This window comes from Spinacia oleracea, chromosome 2, assembly GCF_020520425.1.
Source record: "Spinacia oleracea cultivar Varoflay chromosome 2, BTI_SOV_V1, whole genome shotgun sequence".
Classification (NCBI taxonomy): Eukaryota; Viridiplantae; Streptophyta; class Magnoliopsida; order Caryophyllales; family Amaranthaceae; genus Spinacia; species Spinacia oleracea.
This window is the reverse complement of record NC_079488.1, coordinates 69176486-69195079: the sequence shown is the minus strand read 5'-3', so window position 1 is coordinate 69195079 and position 18594 is coordinate 69176486. Positions and strand designations below refer to the sequence as shown.

General features: G+C 35.3%; 3 non-coding genes across 3 annotated transcripts; all 3 read right to left on the bottom strand.

Annotated features, from left to right (window-relative positions):
* Window positions 1–3750: 3750 nt before the first annotated feature.
* On the bottom strand, window positions 3751–3838 carry TRNAY-GUA (transfer RNA tyrosine (anticodon GUA)). The gene is given in 2 exon segments: window positions 3751–3786; window positions 3802–3838. It is a non-coding gene; the product is annotated as a tRNA-Tyr (tRNA).
* A 1719-nt stretch (window positions 3839–5557) lies between these two features.
* Window positions 5558–5645, bottom strand: TRNAY-GUA (transfer RNA tyrosine (anticodon GUA)). Its single transcript is given in 2 exon segments — window positions 5558–5593; window positions 5609–5645. It is a non-coding gene; the product is annotated as a tRNA-Tyr (tRNA).
* Window positions 5646–6141: 496 nt separating this feature from the next.
* TRNAY-GUA (transfer RNA tyrosine (anticodon GUA)) lies at window positions 6142–6229 on the bottom strand. The gene is given in 2 exon segments: window positions 6142–6177; window positions 6193–6229. It is a non-coding gene; the product is annotated as a tRNA-Tyr (tRNA).
* Between the last annotated feature and the right edge of the window lie 12365 nt (window positions 6230–18594).

The window sequence follows — 18594 nt, the reverse complement described above, 5'->3', positions numbered from 1 at the left end:
AACTACCAGATTCCATTTTCCTTTTAAAAGTTGGAATAAAATTTTTGATTTTCTGAAAACGAAAAAAAATGCACATTCTGGTCAAAAAATATGCACATAACATTTGAGTATAAAATATGCACATTTAGTTAGTTTAAAAAATATGAACAGTTTATACGGTTGAAATATGATGCACATTTAGTTCAAAAAACATGTACATTTAGTTCAAAAAATATGCACATTTGAGGTTCTCACCGTAAGAGAGTTCTCACGTGAACCTAAATCTACATATATATATATTTGTGATCTGCCAGTAAAAATAAGCCACATAACCATCACTCTGATGGCAGAATAAAACATGGAAACAAGCAGAGTTTAAAGAACTACAACGAGAACAGAGAAAAGAAATCGACCAGCCAGATTCAAACCGGCATCTACGGACTATCTAGGACTACAAGTCATTGACCAACAATAGCCCGCTCTATCAGCTGGGCAATACTTGTTGTACTATGGTGATGGGGCTAAAGTCAAAATGTCAATACTTGTACTATACGAGTATACGTATTACACAGCCAGTGTAACAGAAGTTTTTGCCAGAGGCCATGGTTGGTAGTAGCAAACATCAAGCTAAAACTATGACAACAAAACATCATATTACAGGTAATAGAACTCTACAGTTTACAGTCCATAAAAACGGAAGAGTAGGGTTGGAACTTGGAAGAGAAAAATGTCAACCTGCCAGAAATCCAGAATTGAACTAAAAACCTAAGGAGTAAGGATTATCCACGGGCCACAGGCCAACGATAGTCCACTACTGTACCAATTGAGCTAAAGGCTGGATCATGAATGCAAGCCAACAAAACAAACTTCGCATGTCAATATAGAACTTGTTACGAAGAATCAGATGAGTGCAGCAAATCTCTGGTAAACTGATGTAAGTAAGGCAATGAACCAGCAGCTCAGCATTTCTATTTTCTATTCGACAACTATAAACAAACAAAATAACAAAGAGCAGGAACCAATTGAAAGAAATATCAAATGCAGAAGGGGAAGTTACTCATCTACAGTCTTCTTGTCTAATAACAGAACTAAAATTAGTTCTTGCAACCTGGTTGCCTAGTGTCCACTATACTACAAAATTCATCCGTTGGAAGAGGAAATATTTTGATGTTGCTTTAGACATTTGTCAAGATGGTCTCAAAAAGTGCAAGTTGGTGGCGCAAAATAGAGCATGAACACTTGTGCACAATGCTCATTGAACACCAAAAGAACACGACTGCATATGTAATAGAAGTATTGTACTATAATAACAGAACATCATATATGTTCTTTTAAACTCAACATGCACAGCACAACCATTTTTAGAAGAAAAATAAAACATCAGATCTGATTAACATATAGAACAACAAAATGGGGCATTAATTTCAATGGAGGCATTACAAACCTAGAACAAGTTCACTGCAAGACACAGAAGGCATCTACTAGATTAAAGAGGAAACGCAAACTTTTGCATAAAGAGTCTACTCCCAGAGTTACAGCTACAAAGCATTCTATTATAAGTCAATCCAAAACATTTAAAAGGAGAGGTTCGTTATAAAAACGAAAATAATACAAAAAGCTTACCCGGAGAAAGACAAACAAAGAAATCTGACCTGCAGAATTTGAACCAGCTACCTAAGAATAGCTTTGGGTCATGCTCGGTCAGCCTCCTAGTTGAGTTTCAGAGATAGACATTAATGTGATAAATTGATAATGAACTGGAGGGTGTAAGTCACAATAATAATTCAGAGAAAGGAAAGAAATTAATTAATTATATTATTCCATTGGAAGCCAAAAAACAGCCCATGGAATTACTCTAGTAATGCATCACAGTTCCATAGGGAATATCAATCAGATTGTGCAATTATCACAAGAAAAATTGTACTCCGTATCAGACCTGCCAGATTTGAACCAACAACCTAAGGATAATATGTGCATCATTCACCATCTACAGTCCTCCGCTCTACCAGCTGAGCTAAGGTCAGTTCTTGTAATGTTTATTATATTCTAATTTTGCTTTAAACATGTTATATAATATTATAACAAAGACCGTGTCCGACAAGAGAAAAGGCATGCCAAAGAAAGAAGACAAGGAAAAGTCAACAGAAATCTGACCTGCCGGAGTTGAACCAGCAATCTTGGGATTATATGGTTGAAGTGTTGAACAACTTCAGTCCTCCACTCTACCAACTGATCTAGTTGGTTCTTGCAGTGTGGCTGCATATAGTCATTATAATCCAATGCTGCATCAAACATGTTTAATATTGTTTTGGCAAAGTAAATATGAAATTAGATAAAATTCGTGCCAAGAACTGAAACACAGCAATAAGATATACCTGGCTCGAACTAGCAACATAAGAATTACCTGTTTGGTTAACTACAGTTCACGGTCTACCAACTGAGCGAAGGTCCTATCATGTCAAACTAACAAGACCTTACGTCCTTCCCCTTTAATCCAACGTTCAGATATCCCTGTTGATATATTTATTGAATAAAGAAACTAGCTACTAAATTTACCAATTACCATCAATCAAGGGTGAGAAGAATGGAAAATACAAAATCTCATAGACGGCAATGCATTCTAGAATCATAACCAGAGACTATCTTGTTCTATGGTAAAATAATTATGTTGGAATCATCAAACAAGAATGCCTGGGAAAAAAGAACAAATAAGAAACAACAGATTTCCAACCTACAGATTCAAACCAGCGACCTAAGGATTGTCTGTTTGGCCGATTATAGTCCTCTGCTCTACCAACTGAAGTAAGGTCGGTTCTCTTCTGGCATCCTAGATGAAATATATAACATTGTCACATAATTTTATTTTGTTGAGTCATATTATCACAATCTTCACAGTGGTCAATAATAAGTAATGACACTTGTCAAAGGTTACAACTTACAAGTGACAGGCTAGAGAAAAAAATATGTCTAGGAAAACAAAATAAGAGCAACAAAATTCTGACCTGACAGACTCAAACCAGTAACCGAAGGATCATCGGTTTGACCAACTACAGTCCTCCGCTTTACCAACTGAACTAAGGTCAGATATTACACCGTAAATGCAGATAACCTATGACATTTTAACATTCTTTATTTGGCTGGGTAGCCTGGGTCATAAAGTCAAAATATTCCAATGCTGCTTCACAGTGGTCATACATTAATACTCACTCAATGGCATATTACAACAATTGATAAAGATTTACACTGTCGAATTTGAACAATTGACCTAGAACTATTTATTTGGATTTTGGACAACTATAATTACCCTCTTTACAAACTAAGCTAAGTTCAATTATGTACCATTGTTGCCAAAAGTCCACTACTTACCAGCAAACTTCCATTTGTCTAGGAGAGGGAAATTCGGAGTTCGTTTAGATTTCTCGACAATACACTAGGCTAAAAATGGATTCTGCCTCATTAGAAAACAATCATGCCCAAGAACATAAGACAAAAAAGACTGACGACCAACATCAGATTAGCCAGTTCAAATCACGGACCAAAGGATAATCTGTTTGACCAACTACAATCATCAACTCTGATGAAACAGCTGACCTAATACGGTCTTCCGTTCTACAGTTCTAGCAACTGAGCAAGGTTGGTTCTTGCAATGTATCTGCAGAAATTCATCATATTCTACTATTACTTCAAATAATATGACGAATAAGTCCATGTCATAGTAGAGAAAAGGTACCCTAGAGAAAGAGGCAAGAAGTAGGAAAAAGAAAACATAAATCCGACCTGCCGGATTCGAACCAGCGACCTAAGGATTATCTGTTTGACAAACTACAGTCCTCCGCTCTACCAACTGAGCTAAGGTCGGATCATGTCACAATAACAAGAACTTATTACCTATGCCTTTCAAGTTTTATCCCACTTTCCACTTTTATCCCAAATTTCATTATCCTTATTAAAAAAGTCAAAGAGTAAAAATTAATGAGACAGGCTAATGCATAACTAATTCCACTTTTCACTCATCAAGATCAAAGGCAAGCAAAAATAAAGCTTCCAAGTCTGTCAATCTTTTTATTACTTGTAACTATTGTGTAGCCCGGGCGATGCCCTGGTTACTACTTTGAATAATTAAAATTCGAAATTCTTTTTCAACTCAATATTTGACTAAAATACATGTAGACCATAAAAGTGAAAAGATTTATTAAGTTGGTCAATTACAAACTTTTCTATAAGACGGTCTTACACAAAAGACCGCCTTAGTGTAATATAAGTTAAGCAATGAAACCAATTAGTTAAGCACTTGAACTTATTAGTTAAGCATTGAAACCGATTAGTTAAGCAAGGAAATTAATTAGTTAAGCAATTGAATCAATTAATTAAGCAATGTAACCAATTAGTTAAGAAATGGAACCAATTAGTTAAGCAATCAAAGTGGTCTTTCCGGTAAGGCGGTCTTACACAAAAGTTGCCGTTCATCAATTACACATGTACATTACCTTTATAATGCCAAGTAATTTTCTTAATGTTTTAATTGTTTAATTCATGGTTTTTCTAATATTTTAATTATTATTTTTATTTCAATATAGTCCACAAGAAATAAGAGGTAACATAGAAAATTAGTTGTTTTAGACTTCATGTTAACATGTATTTATAAATTAACGTGCATTGATAAACAACAATTAGAGGTTGGTTAAGATGGTAATGAGAGTTATTCTCCAAACTTGAGGTCTTGTGTTCGAACCTTATTGTATTGATTTTTAATTGTCAACAACATCCCATAACCTTGGTGAGTGAATGACGTGGCGTAAACAGGAGAGTTCTACGTGGCACATAAAATTTTTTCGCAACGCCTTTTAATATATTAGTATAGATTATGATTCTGTCACAGGACTCAGAGGAGCTGGCAGCAAAGCAGGCTAAAATGTCTGATTAATCTTGTTATTCTAACACCACAACTATTTCAAGGAGTAGGGAACAAAAAGATAATCTGCAGACCAAATAACTGAAGGATGCAAAAGGAGATTCCGACTGGCGACTGCAGGATTTGAACCGGCGAGAGCAGCAACCTACAGATTAACTTGCTGAATAACTCTAGTCCTCCACAGCTCCACTACACCAACCTCACAAAGGTCGGGTCTTAGCTATACACTTATACCTAAATATTCGACAATTTTTTTTTTCTCCTTTCTGGCTCGAGTAATTGACAACAATAGTTACCACGTGAAAATAAAAAAAAAATCAACAAACACAAACAAATTAGAGCATTTTTGCTCAATGATCACAAAAAAAAGATTTTACGGCAGTGAAATTCCAATGATATGAACATGCAGGCTGTCACAAGTGAATAAAAAAAGGGAAATTCCGACCTTCCAGAATAGAAACCAGTGACCTAAAGATTGATTTGCTAGATCAACTACAATCCTCCGCTCTACCAACTGAGCTAAGGTTGGCTTCTTGCAATAACTGCAGAAAGTCATCATATTCTAATATTGCTTCAACATGCTTAATAATATTCTGAAAAAGTCTGTCAGAGTAGCAAAAAGGTATGCTAGGGAAAGAAGACAAAAGGAGAAAAATAAAATAGAAATCCGACCTGCCGGAATCGAACCAGCGACCTAAGGATTATCTGTTTGACAAACTACAGTCCTCCGCTCTACCAACTGAGCTAAGGTCGGATCATGTCATAATAGCAAGAAGTTATTACTTATGCCTTTCCACTTTTATCCCAAAATTCACTATCCTTATTAAAAAAAAAGTCAAAGACACTGATTCCACTTTTCACTCATCAAGATCAAAGACGAACAATAAAAAAGCTTCCAAGTCTCTCAAATTTTGATTACTTGTAATTACGATTCTGTAACGGGACTCACAGGAATTGGCAGCAAAGCAGGTTAAAATGTCGTATTAATCTTGTTAACAAGACTATTTCTAGGAGCAGAGAACAAAACCATAATATGCAGGCGAAAAAGGAGACTCCGATCTGCAGGATTTGAACCAGGGAGGTCTGCGACCTATAGATTAACTTACTGAATAAACCTAGTCCTCTACGGTTCCACTAGCTATACACTAATACCTAAATATTCGACAACAAATTTTTATCTTTATTTTGGCTTGAGTAATTAACAACAAATAGTCTGTCACATGAAAAAAAATGATTCAAAAAAAGGGAACTCCGACCTGCCGGAATCGAACCAGCGACCTAAGGATTAACTGCTTGATCAACTACAGTCCTCCGCTCTACCAACTGAGCTAAGGTCGGCTTCTTGTTACTCCCTAGCCCAAAATCCAATATGATTGACAAATCAACCTCATTCCTTTCAGACTTTTGCAATTAATTAAACTCGATAAAATCAATTAATATTAGATTCTGTTCATATTCTACATCCATTACAAAAGGCATTGCAACATGATTCTAGGGTTTTTATCAGCATCCGAATCACACGTTGTTGCACAATCAGACAGGAATATAGTCAAATAAAAATTTATTCGGAAGTTGAAAAAGAGGAATTCGAAAATTAGGATTCGAAAATTAGGGTTCGAAAATCGAATCCCCAGTTCATGATTCGCACGTTTCTCTACAATCAAAACAAATAAGGCGGAAATTAATCATGGTTGACAATAATTCGTTGAAAGAGGCTTACCGTTGACTTAGGATTAGGTTCTGAAAGATTCTTCATCTCCCAGCAAAAAATCCGCACGAAGAAGATAAAGCATTAAAAGCGAATACTTTTTTATTTTGTCAATATTGTTTTCAATTACGGAATACCCTTCCTGCTCCCAAATTTTGTTGGTGCAGGTGTGCACCGGAATCTATATATCTATTACTCCCTCCGTATTTATTCAAGAGATACACTTGCCGAGCACGGGTATTAAGAAAAAGAATTGAATGAATTAGAGTAATAAAACAAGTGGGATTGACTAGATATTTTAATAAGAAAAACAAGTGGGGACTATGTCATTTTAGGGAGTGGGGGATGGGGTGGGGTGTAGATATATTATTTTATATCGGTGGGGTTGATAAGTTACTAAAAATGGCAAGTGTATCTCTTAAATAAATACGGCCGGAAAAGGCAAGTGTATCCCTTAAATAAATACAGAGGGAGTACTATATACTAAAATAGGCACCAGGAATGACACGTGTCATTTCCTGGTGCAATTTTTTTCCGCCAAAATATATATTTTTTTAACTTTTTTTAAAAGATTTTACTTTGCATTTTTTTTTAGGAAACTAAGATAAAAAATGAAATAAAAATATTATTAAATTACCATTGATAGAATATGCAGTTATTTTGTAAATATTATGTACAAATTTTTTAAAACGACGGTCTTGCTTGTCATACCAAACAAACCATGGGTTTCGCGGGTCAAAAACATGGGAATGGGTCATAAATTTCGGATCATATATATAACTATATTTCCATCTCATTTTAAAACCCTAATTTATTTTCTCTCTCCTCACAATCTCTCTGGCTCTCTGCCTCTCTCTCTCTCCTCCATTTTCGCCGGCATAAACGCCACAACGGTGAAGGTGCAGCGGCGAATTTCGTGCTCGGTTGTTCCTCTCCGGCGTGAGATCTGTCTTCGTCTCTTCAATCTCGTCTCCCTCAAACTCTCCGCCTCTCCTCGAATGGTCGCCGCCGTCCGTAACTCGTCGCCGCTCTCAAGGTAAAACTTCCATCTCTCTCTGTCCTCCATTCTCCTTCGTCTCTTGCATCTTAGTTTTAGGTTTTTGATTATTTTGTTGATTTTACATTTAGGTGCTTCAATTTTTGTTTCGATTTTGTTTTTGTTTAGGGTTCCGCGAAGGATTTGGTAACATCAACAATAGCCTTCGACGTGCCCGGCGAAAGGAGACGAAAGAGAAGAGCCACCGACTCAACGACAACCACCTCTTCCTCGTCGTGCAATTGAGAGGCAGCCACCTTCGTCTGGAGGATACGGAGGCCGCGACGGTGGTTCTAATATGATTCGAACAATATATATTGTAATTTCTAATATGATTCGAACAATTTAGTTCGATCAGTATTGTACATTCAAACAATTTACAAGCTCTAATATGATTTGATCAGTATTGTAAATTCAAACAATTTAGTTTTATTTATTTTGATAATGATTTAATTGATTTTAGTTTAGAGTTATTTGGTTTTAGTTATACTTTTGGCATGATTAGTTATAAAATAAAATAGTTTAGTTACATTGTTTGGACGGAAGTCATCTGTGTTATTGGAGATAGATTATAGTAACATATAACATTGTTTTAGTTAAAAATATTTGTTTTTTAGTTAAGAATAAATTCGATTTAGTTAATTCGTTTTAGTTAATACTCTGTTTTTGAAGTTTAGTTAGGATTATTTACTTGGTTGATAAATAATTTGTATTTTGGTGCTAGGCTTGCCAGTTGAGAATAACTTCGTTTTAATTATTTAATTAGTTAAGCATTTGAACTAATTAGTTAAGCAGTGGAATCAATTAATTAAGCAATGGAATGAATTAGTTAAAGCAATGTAACTAATTAGTACGTTAAGCCTAAAATTTAATTAGTTAATCCCAAAATTCAATTAGTTAAGTTTTGGAACCAATTAGTTAAGCAATGAAATCAATTAGTTAATCACTGTAACTAATTAGTGAAACGTTGAAATTCAATTAGTTAAGCATTTAACCAATTAGTTAAGCAATCGAACTAATTAGTTAAGCATTTGAACCAATTAGTTAAGCAATGGAATTAATTAGTTAATCAATCGAACTAATTAGTTAACCATTTGAACCAATTAGTTAAGCAATGAAACCAATTAGTTACGCACTAGAATTAATTAGTTAATCAATCGAACTAATTAGTTAAGCATTTGAACCAATTCGTTAAGCAATGAAACAAATTAGTTAAGCACTGGAATTAATTAGTTAATCAATCGAACTAACTAGTTAAGCATTTGAACCAATTAGTTAAGCAATGAAACCAATTAGTTAAGCAATCGAACTAATTAGTTAAACGTTTGAACCAATTAGTTAAGCATTTGAACCAATTAGTTAAGCAATGAAACCAATTAGTTAAGCACTTGAATTAATTAGTTAAGCAATGAAACCAATTAGTTAAGCTTTTGTTGTATTTAGTTACATCTTGTATGTTTTAGTTATATAAAGAAGAATAGCTAGGCAAATTCGTAGTAGAAAGGAAGAAAATAGCTACTTAAGTTATGATTTTGATTGCGCATCAATCTTTTCCCTTGTAACTAATTCATGTAATCTTTTACTTCGGACAATCTTGAACGATTATTTACTTTGATAATCTTCGATTATTTACTTTGCCAATCTTAAGCGTGCAATGGTTCTTAACTAAACCAAACTTAATCATAACTAAACCAAATTTAATCAGAAGTTTTAGTTACGGTTTTCGGTGTTTTAGTGATTATTTCAGAAGGTTTAGGTACGTGTTTCTGGGTATTAGTTTACAGATATAAATTAAGAAAGTATTTGTTAAGCCCGAAATTCAATTAGTTAAGCAATTGAACCAATTAGTTAAGCAACGAAACGAAATAGTTAAAGCAATAGAATCAATTAATTCAATTAGTTAATTAGTCAATTGAACGAATTAGTTAAAAAATGGAACCAATTAGTTAAGCACTAGAATCAATTAGTTAAGACATTTGAGTTTAGGTCAATGGCATTAATCTAATTAGTTAAGTCTGAAATTCAATTAGTTAAGCAAATGTACCAATTGTTAGGTTATGATTCATATGACAGTTCATAAATCATGCGGAAAAACCATAAAGCCAGGAAACATATTATTTACACATAATCATTTAGCATAGTTTAGATGCATACTCTTTGTTGCGTGCCTTCCCTAGCTGCGCCCGAACCGAACAAGAACAAGTCTTTAGGACTCCAAGTGTCGTCCCTCCGTAGATAGTCCACAGCACGTCCGGATCCGCCTTAAGATTGACCAACTAGAATCGCCCTTAAGGTTCTAATATTTTCGGTTAGGTAGGCAAGAATATTGGCTGATTTTTCTGCTTAAAAATCTTAGTTTTGAATACTTAAAAACTTGTGTATAAATAATGACCCCTAGGCCTTTATTTATAGAGTTATGGAAAAGGAATCGCAATCCTAGTAGGATACGAATTAATTGAAATTAGAATCCTACATGAATTCTATTTAATTAATTTATCTAATTAGGAATAGGAATTTAATCACACACTAACTCTTGCAGTTTTAGGAATCACGCATGAGCACAAACTCACACACACACACGACAGCCACAAGGGCTGCCCATGCGCATGCGAGCAGCAGCCCACGCAGCGCGGCCCACGCATCCGTGGCCTTGGTGCGCGCTGGGCTTGTGGCGTGCGTGCTTGCTGGGCGATGGCCCCGGCTTCGTGCTGGGCCTTCGTCCGGCAAGCCTCGTCCGATGCTAATTCGTACGATACGCTTCCGATTAAATTTCCATTTCCGGAATCTATTTCCGATACGAACAATATTTAATATTTCCGATTCCGGAATTAATTTCCGTTTCGAACAAATATTTAATATTTCCGTTTCCGGAATTATTTTCCGATTCCGGTAATATTTCCAATTCTGACAATATTTCCGTTTCCGGCAATATTTCCGATTCTGGTAATATTTCCATTTCCAATAATATTTTCCGATACGTACCATGTTTCCGTTTCCGGCAACATCTACGACTTGGATAATATTCATATTTCCGATACGATCCATATTTCCGTTTCCGGCAATATCATCGTTTCCGGAGTATTCATTTCTTGCCTGTGACGATCTTAGCTCCCACTGAAACCAAGATCCGTCGGTTCCGAATATTCATAGATGGAGTATTTAATGCCATTAAATACTTGATCCGTTTACGTACTATTTGTGTGACCCTACGGGTTCAGTCAAGAGTAAGTTGTGGATTAATATCATTAATTCCACTTGAACTGAAGCGGCCTCTAGCTAGGCATTCAGCTCACTTGATCTCACTGAATTATTAACTTGTTAATTAATACTGAACCGCATTTATTAGACTTAACATAGAATGCATACTTGGACCAAGGGCATTATTTCCTTCAGTCTCCCACTTGTCCTTAGGGACAAGTGTGCATTTCCTAATTCCTTTGTCGCTCGATGCTTGCTCTTGAACATAAGGTAAGAGTTGTCATCCTTATTATGTCCAGAGGTGTTCCTCGGTTTCAGAGTTCAACTGATCAAATAAACAGATAATCATAGCCTATGATTCATCCGAGCACGGCCATGCATTTCACAGTTTCTAGCTCTCCGAGTGGCCTTGTACAACTTTTAAGCATCTCATCCCGATTTATGGGAGGACAATCCCAATCTTGCGATCTTGAGATTAGACTTCGTTTGATAGGTGATTACCTGAGCGTTGCCTTTATAGCCTCCTTTTACGGTGCGACGGTTGGTCAACGTCAAAGCAACCAGTTCTCAAACAAGTAATCTCAAATCACTCAGGTATTGAGGATTTAGTGTCTAATAATTTAATGAAATTTACTTATGACAGACTTTCATCTCTTACAGTAAAGTTTCATAGGTCTTGTCCGATACTAGTCTTCCCAAAGTAAGTATCTATGCAAATGATTATGACATTGCCATGTCCACATAGTTCAAGAAACAGAACTACTAGTCATCTTGCATTCTAATCGTCTAACGTTTTCTATGCGTCCAATTTTATAGAAAACTCCGACCAGGGACCATTTTCAACCTTTGACATTCAAGTTCACTTGATAGACATTTCTTAGTCACAGGACTGGTCCTGACAGTCTATCTTGAATATATCGTCAAATTTGAAGGGACTCATCATTTAATACTAAACCAAGATTAAATGGAATATGAAAATACATTTCATATATGATAAATGTTCAACCCCAATGTTTTACAACCATGGGCCTCAAACCCATTTTCTAAAACAATTCATGGAATTCAAAGCTATGCTTAATTTCCAGTGCGACAATGTGAGTGTTGCTTCTCACTTGTTGCATAGGTTTAGTTATCATGCTTTGCCAATCTTAATATCCTTTTCATCGAATGTTCTTCGAGATATGATGATAAGATCTTTTCGAGTTTGTTTATTATGTGATCTAGTCTTTCTTACTACATTAGTGGTTCTACGCATTTTGCAATGAAGAACCATTAAGTTAGCAGACGTTTTTCTTGCTTCAAGAGTGGTTCCACGCATTTTTCAATGAAGAACCATCAAGCCAGCAGATAGGTGATCTACCCAAGTTCAGTGAAGAACTTTAAACAACCCTGTTTTATTGCTTCTTAGGCAATAATTACTTTTACTTCAACTGTATAGGTTGCTAGTGATGCTTTGTTTGGATTTACCTATCCAAGCAGTTCATAGATATGTGGAAGACTCTCCAACTATATCTTAGAACATAGAAATTATTATTTTAATTTCCCACGCAACAACTCATGGTCTCCAATCCATGTTGCCATTTCAAAACCCGATGCTCTATAGCTCGTCCTTATCAATGGTTAACTCCAAAGGGTCTTGCTTGATCCTTTGCCAGTGTTTATGCGTGTAGCATCAATATTTAGCATATCTTTATTTCCTTGAATCAAGAACTATTCCTATGTACCTTTTCAAGTACCATAAGTATTCTTGATCTCAATCTAGTTGATCTTCACTTAGATCAATAGAGATTGGTATATGTTCGTCATGGCTAAAGTCATACGATACGTTTTTGGCGATCCTCATATTATATCATACATGATAAATTCTTTTGGAGAATAATTCCCAATTGAATTCTATTCATGTAACTTTAGCTTATCTCGTTTCAGTAGATACTAAATTCAGCTAAATTCTTTGACATATAATATAGGTTAAGAATCTCATTTAGACTCTTTGATGTTTAACTTAGTAAATGCTTATACATAGTTCAAACATCCTTTACTTAGATTTATTCACATGGGTCGAATATCTCCAATGGAGATTTTCGTGTTTGATTTAGTAAATGCCATTACTTAATCCAAAACAATATCATAAGATCTTTGTAAATAGATCTTAATACCCAGTATGTACTAAGTTTCGCCATGGTCCATCATTGATGAATAATTTCAAATCTAAGTCATTAGCATTTGAATGTTATTTCACAATAGGTCAATGAAGCTATGAGATTCTTCTATTAAATAGTGAAGAAACCTACAACTTGCAGTCAAACTATTATCATGTAGATTAAGTTTTATGTACTCCCACTAAACCTCTTACACATCTATAAGAATCATGTATATTTTATGAAACTAAAATGCTTATTAGCTTCACTTAAAATACAGTTCCAATTCCCAATTGCTTGCTTAAATCTGTACTTAGATTTTATAAGCTAGCTTTCCTTTTCAAGCATCTATTTGGATCCACAAATCCTATGACATGCCATGTACATAGTTTATTCCAACATTTGATTGAGGAATACTTTTGTCATCCAATTGCCATATTTACCAATATGCAATCATTGCTTGAATTATAGACTTGAAGCATTACGATTTTGCATGAGGTTTCAACACAATCCACATTGTGAATTTGCTTGTAACTTTTAGCAACTAATCTAGCTTTGTGTGTGAACACAATTCCATGTTTGATGGTTTTTATCCTTAAAACAAACTTGCAACCAATAGGTGTGAAACTATTCTTGCAAATCAACAAAATTTCAATTTCGTCATCAAAACATTGAGTATGTTTTATGGCCTCTAACCATTTAAAAACATTTGAGTCTATATATGGCCTCTAACCATTTTAGGGAATCTGGGTTTCGTCATAGCTTTCTTACAAGTCATAAACTCATTAATCTACATGATAATAGTTTGACTGCAAGTTGTAGGTTTCTTCACTATTTAATAGAAGAATCTCATAGCTTCATTGACCTGATCTCTATGTTTCTTTACTATCTAATAGAAGAATCTCATAGTTTCAGTGACTTGAATTCTATGCCTACTTGGGTATATAACATCAAACAATAGAATATCAATAGCCACTTTAAAGTCCTTTGAATATTCTGTTCTCCTTGAAGCACTTGTAAAGTCTTCTAAGAGATATCTATTCTTTAAAGCCACTTCTAACGTCCTTAAAGAATAAGTTCGGATTTTCTGAAGCACTTCGAAAAGCCTCCGGAATGTCCGTTTATGTTTGTTGTTCGCCTCGAAAACTTTCGAGGTCTATTTTCTCCCACTTGTCATTTTGGAAACGAATCTCCAAAAGGACATTATTTCGAGCAAACAAACATTATGTTCTCAAAAATTCGTGGTAGAAACAATACCCTTGTGTCTCATTTGAATAAATCACAATGAAACATATATCTATGCTTGGGCCTTAGTTTGTTGAATAACAAACACTAAGCTCCCACTGAGTTTAGGAACTCTTTAGATATATTATGAAAAGATATTCTGAAATTACTTTTCAATAGCTTTGACGAATTTGGTTTAGTTTGGTGGTAGTTGAGCATTTTGTTTTAGAAATTATAGGAAAAGTCTTTATGATTCATCATTGATCGAATCAAGTACTAATTGACTTCGATCATTCCAACGTAGATATGCCATATCTTATGGAGCTAGATTGTGAAATTACAACACACAATCATTGATGATCATACTTGGTCTCAAGTAATCAACATGATCTAACCTAGATCTTTATGATTTCTTGCCGAGTGGATTTTATACTTCTGAATCTTTGAACTAGCCAAACAGATTCAACTTATATCACATTTGAGTAAATAAACCTATATTCACTCAAATCCATGTGAAATAATAAAGTCATAAAACCTTTCTTTAGCTTTGAACTCTATCGTCTAGGCGTTCTAACAATAGTTCATATTCTTTGTTACTTTCAACAAGTAAGACTAGCTTGTCTTAAGTTGATCTAGAAATCAACCAACTTTCAAAAGTCCATCAAAATAGAGCTTATGAATGTTAACTTGTTGATATGGTCTAAGCAACAATGCCAAAGATTTAATGGAACTCAAATCAAGGGTTTGATTTGAACCTAGTAAAGTTCTTTAAAGATTTGTTTGTTTTAATCAAGCATATTGACTCAACCTGTAATTGACCATTTCATTCAAATAAACAAACAAACATTGTTTTTGTTTTTCTTGAATGTGAGTCTTTCTGTGTTTGAAGCAGAAATTTAGGTATGCTGATTATGGAACAAAATAGCCATTAAGTTCCAGCCTTGAAAGGACTTAAAACAAACTAGATGACCCTACAACTAATGTAGCATTGCCATGCTTCATTTCCCACTTGTAGGTCATTAGTGTATCCTAGCTTCCATTGTTTGAGTTATTACCGAAGTAAGAACCTCAAGCGGTATATGATACCAAGGAAGTTTGATTGCTAGGTCACTTCTCTTTAAACATAAACTTATAGGTAGAAACGGAATCGTAAATTCCTTTCATTTGTTCCTCGTTTTCCTATTTCTTGTACCCTTTCTTATAGTCTTAAGAATTGAATTCTTTAGTGTTGACTTTTATACTTTGTTTAGACATGTCCAATGTCACTACAACAAAGTTCTTACCATTTTAATTTATGTTGAACATTATATTTCAACTGGATGATCTTACCAGAAGCTTCTAAAGTTCTCTAAGCATCGATCTATTCGAATGTCTAGGAACTAGACTCATTCGAGAATTAAATGGACAAAGATATTAGGTTGTTAACCATTGGTAAAGCTGAGCGTTTAAGCTCAATGCTTTATGATCTCAAAACTACAGTGTATTTTGAATTCACAAGCACCAATTGGTTTGCCATTCGATTTTGATATTCGAAAACAACCATAAAAGTCGATATAAGAAACGTACATTTTAAATTGCTCATTTTCTCTCTTTTCCGTGAATCGTTCTTGGATTCACTACCAATCGAGGAAATTTACTGTTACCTTTCTAAAAGGATTTATTGCAGTGCAAGATATTTAATTATAAACAATAATTAAAACATACATTGAAGCATGCAAAGTCTAAACATTTATCATGAATAATAACTTGAAATTAAAGCAACCATGCAATTCAAACAAGTTATTAGCATTTTATTCGATTTTATTGTTCCGGCAGGTGTGAATAAAATGATTCCAAGACCCTAAAACCATTGAAGAATTAAGCACAGTTTGTCGACTCAATTCTAAAACATTTTAGGTAAGCAAAAGCCTTTTGCTAATAGTCTAGAAACTACTCTTGGTTGATAGGTACGTCTAAGAACTTATTAGGTAAACCTATCGATTTTGCCACGACATAAAAGGACTCCTTACTTATATCGTTGAGTTTCACCAAAACTAACATGTACTCACAATTATTTGTGTACCTTGCCCCTTTAGGACCAATAAGTAACACCTCGCTGAGCGAAAACTATTACTAGATTGATGTAAAGGATATCCAAGCAAGTGTATATTTTGGCATGGCACCTTTTAACTCAATTTTTAAGTTTGGAACTTAAGGCTCTTACTATGTTGGTTAGATTTTAAGTGAACTAAAATCCTTAATCATGCAACATAATCAAGCTTTTGATCTCATGCATTTTAAGACATATTTAAAGCAATAAATAACTTAAAACATGCATAAGATATTTGTGATCTAGTATGGCCCGACTTCATCTTGAAGCTTTGACTTCAAAGTCCGTCTTGAAAATCTCCGTGGGAGGCACCATTTTCTTCAAATAGGATAAGCTATAACTAATTACAACTATTTGATGGTACGCAGACCATATTTGAATTGAAAAATAACTTTGGTGCTTTAGACCAATTACATTCAAATTAATGGTACGCAGACCATATTTTCTATCCTATTTGGGCCATACTAGTCACTTCATAACCTGCAAAACAGTACATATACAATATATACCATTCACCCATTCATTATCATGAATGGCCCACATAGCTGGTTAGTAAATCACATTATGCATCACGTAAACATTTGCAGCAATTAATCAAGGGCACCAATAATCTACCAATTATTCAGTCCTTATTAATTCTAATCAAGTTGTTTTAACCTTAAGGATTTGTAGACCTAATCAAGAGTTTATGACTAAAAAGCGCTCCCACTTAAACCAATAAATTCATATGCTTTACCAATTTTAAACATAAAAATGTATTTCTAGTCTAACCGGAAACATACAAATTTAATTAAAATTTAAAGCTCATATCAATTTATAATTGAATCCAAAAAATTTAATTTAATTTCAGTCGTATTTAAATTAATTCATGATTTTAATTTTAGTAAAATAATTAGAATAAATAACATTTATTATAATTATAATATTCAAAATTAAAATCCAAGAAATTAATTCAAATTATTAATTTTAAAAATTAATTAAAATTACGTGAACTGAAATTTTCAAATTAAACATTCAAAACGATCTAATCGTAACGCAAACACCCTACGCGTTGCACGCCCATGGGCCGTACGCACACAGCCATTGCTGACCATGTGCGCGCAGCCCATGCACTCGTCGCATAGCTGCTGCTGTCCTAACGCAAGCCTCCGCACAGCGCCCCATCGCACGCGAGCTATCGCTCGCAGTGCGCGCGCGCGAGATCGCTCGCTGGGCGCGCGACATCGCTCGCTGGGCGCGCTGGCTCGCTCGCTGTGCGCGTGAGCCATCGCTCGCTGGGGCGCGACATCGCTCGCTGGGCGGGCGACATCGCGCGCTGTGCGCGCGAGCCATCGCTCGCTGGGGCGCGACATCGCTCGCTGGGCGAGCGACATCGCGCGCTGTGCGCGCGAGCCATCGCTCGCTGGGGCGCGACATCGCTCGCTGGGCGAGCGACATCGCGCGCTGTGCGCGCGAGTAGTGCTGGGCGCAGCGCTCGTGGCACGCGAGCTTGCGCTCGCTGCGCGCGAGGCTGCGCGCACTTGTGCGAGGCAGCGCGCGTTGTGGCGCAGCTCGCTTGCTGCCCACACGCGACTGCCTTGGCTCGCCCCTCGCCCATGCCCATTCGTTTATTGCTCGTGGCACACGACACAAGGCAGGGCTGCTGCCTTGTGCTCGTGCACTACGCCCTTGCTCATTGCATTCGTGCCGCACGGGCGACGAGCTCCCTTGCTCGTCGTCGCATGCCCGCATTATACAACACCCCTTAAGGGTAACATGAAGCGTCCATTGCTTCGTGCGTGCAAGTTATTTGAACGAATCGCATAAAAATTTAAAATTTATATTTAAAATTAATGACAAATTAATAAATAATATTAATTTCATAATTTTAGGGCGAAAAAATCGAAAATTTATTATCCAATTGATTTCCGATTGATATGGATTCAAGTCTAGGTCATAAAAATTTAAAATTTATCGTAAATTTACAATTTTTATGGTGGTTTTTAATCATAGGTTTCTAATTAAATTACAATTAATTATGAAAATCAAATTAATTCTAAATTATTCTAATTTTCAACAAATTAATCATAATTACAAATTAGATTGTATAATTAACAAGACTAGGCATTCAAACTTGTTAAACATATGCAGTAGGTCAATCAAAAATTCAAGATTTATCAACAAGAATCGCAAATATTTAATTTAACATCTTAAATTTACGAAATTTTGCATTCGAAAAACTAAAACCTTCGAAAAGTCATAGTTAGGCTTCGAATTTGAGAATTCTGGGTTCGGCAGAAAAATATTATTTTTGTCAAAATTTTAGAATGC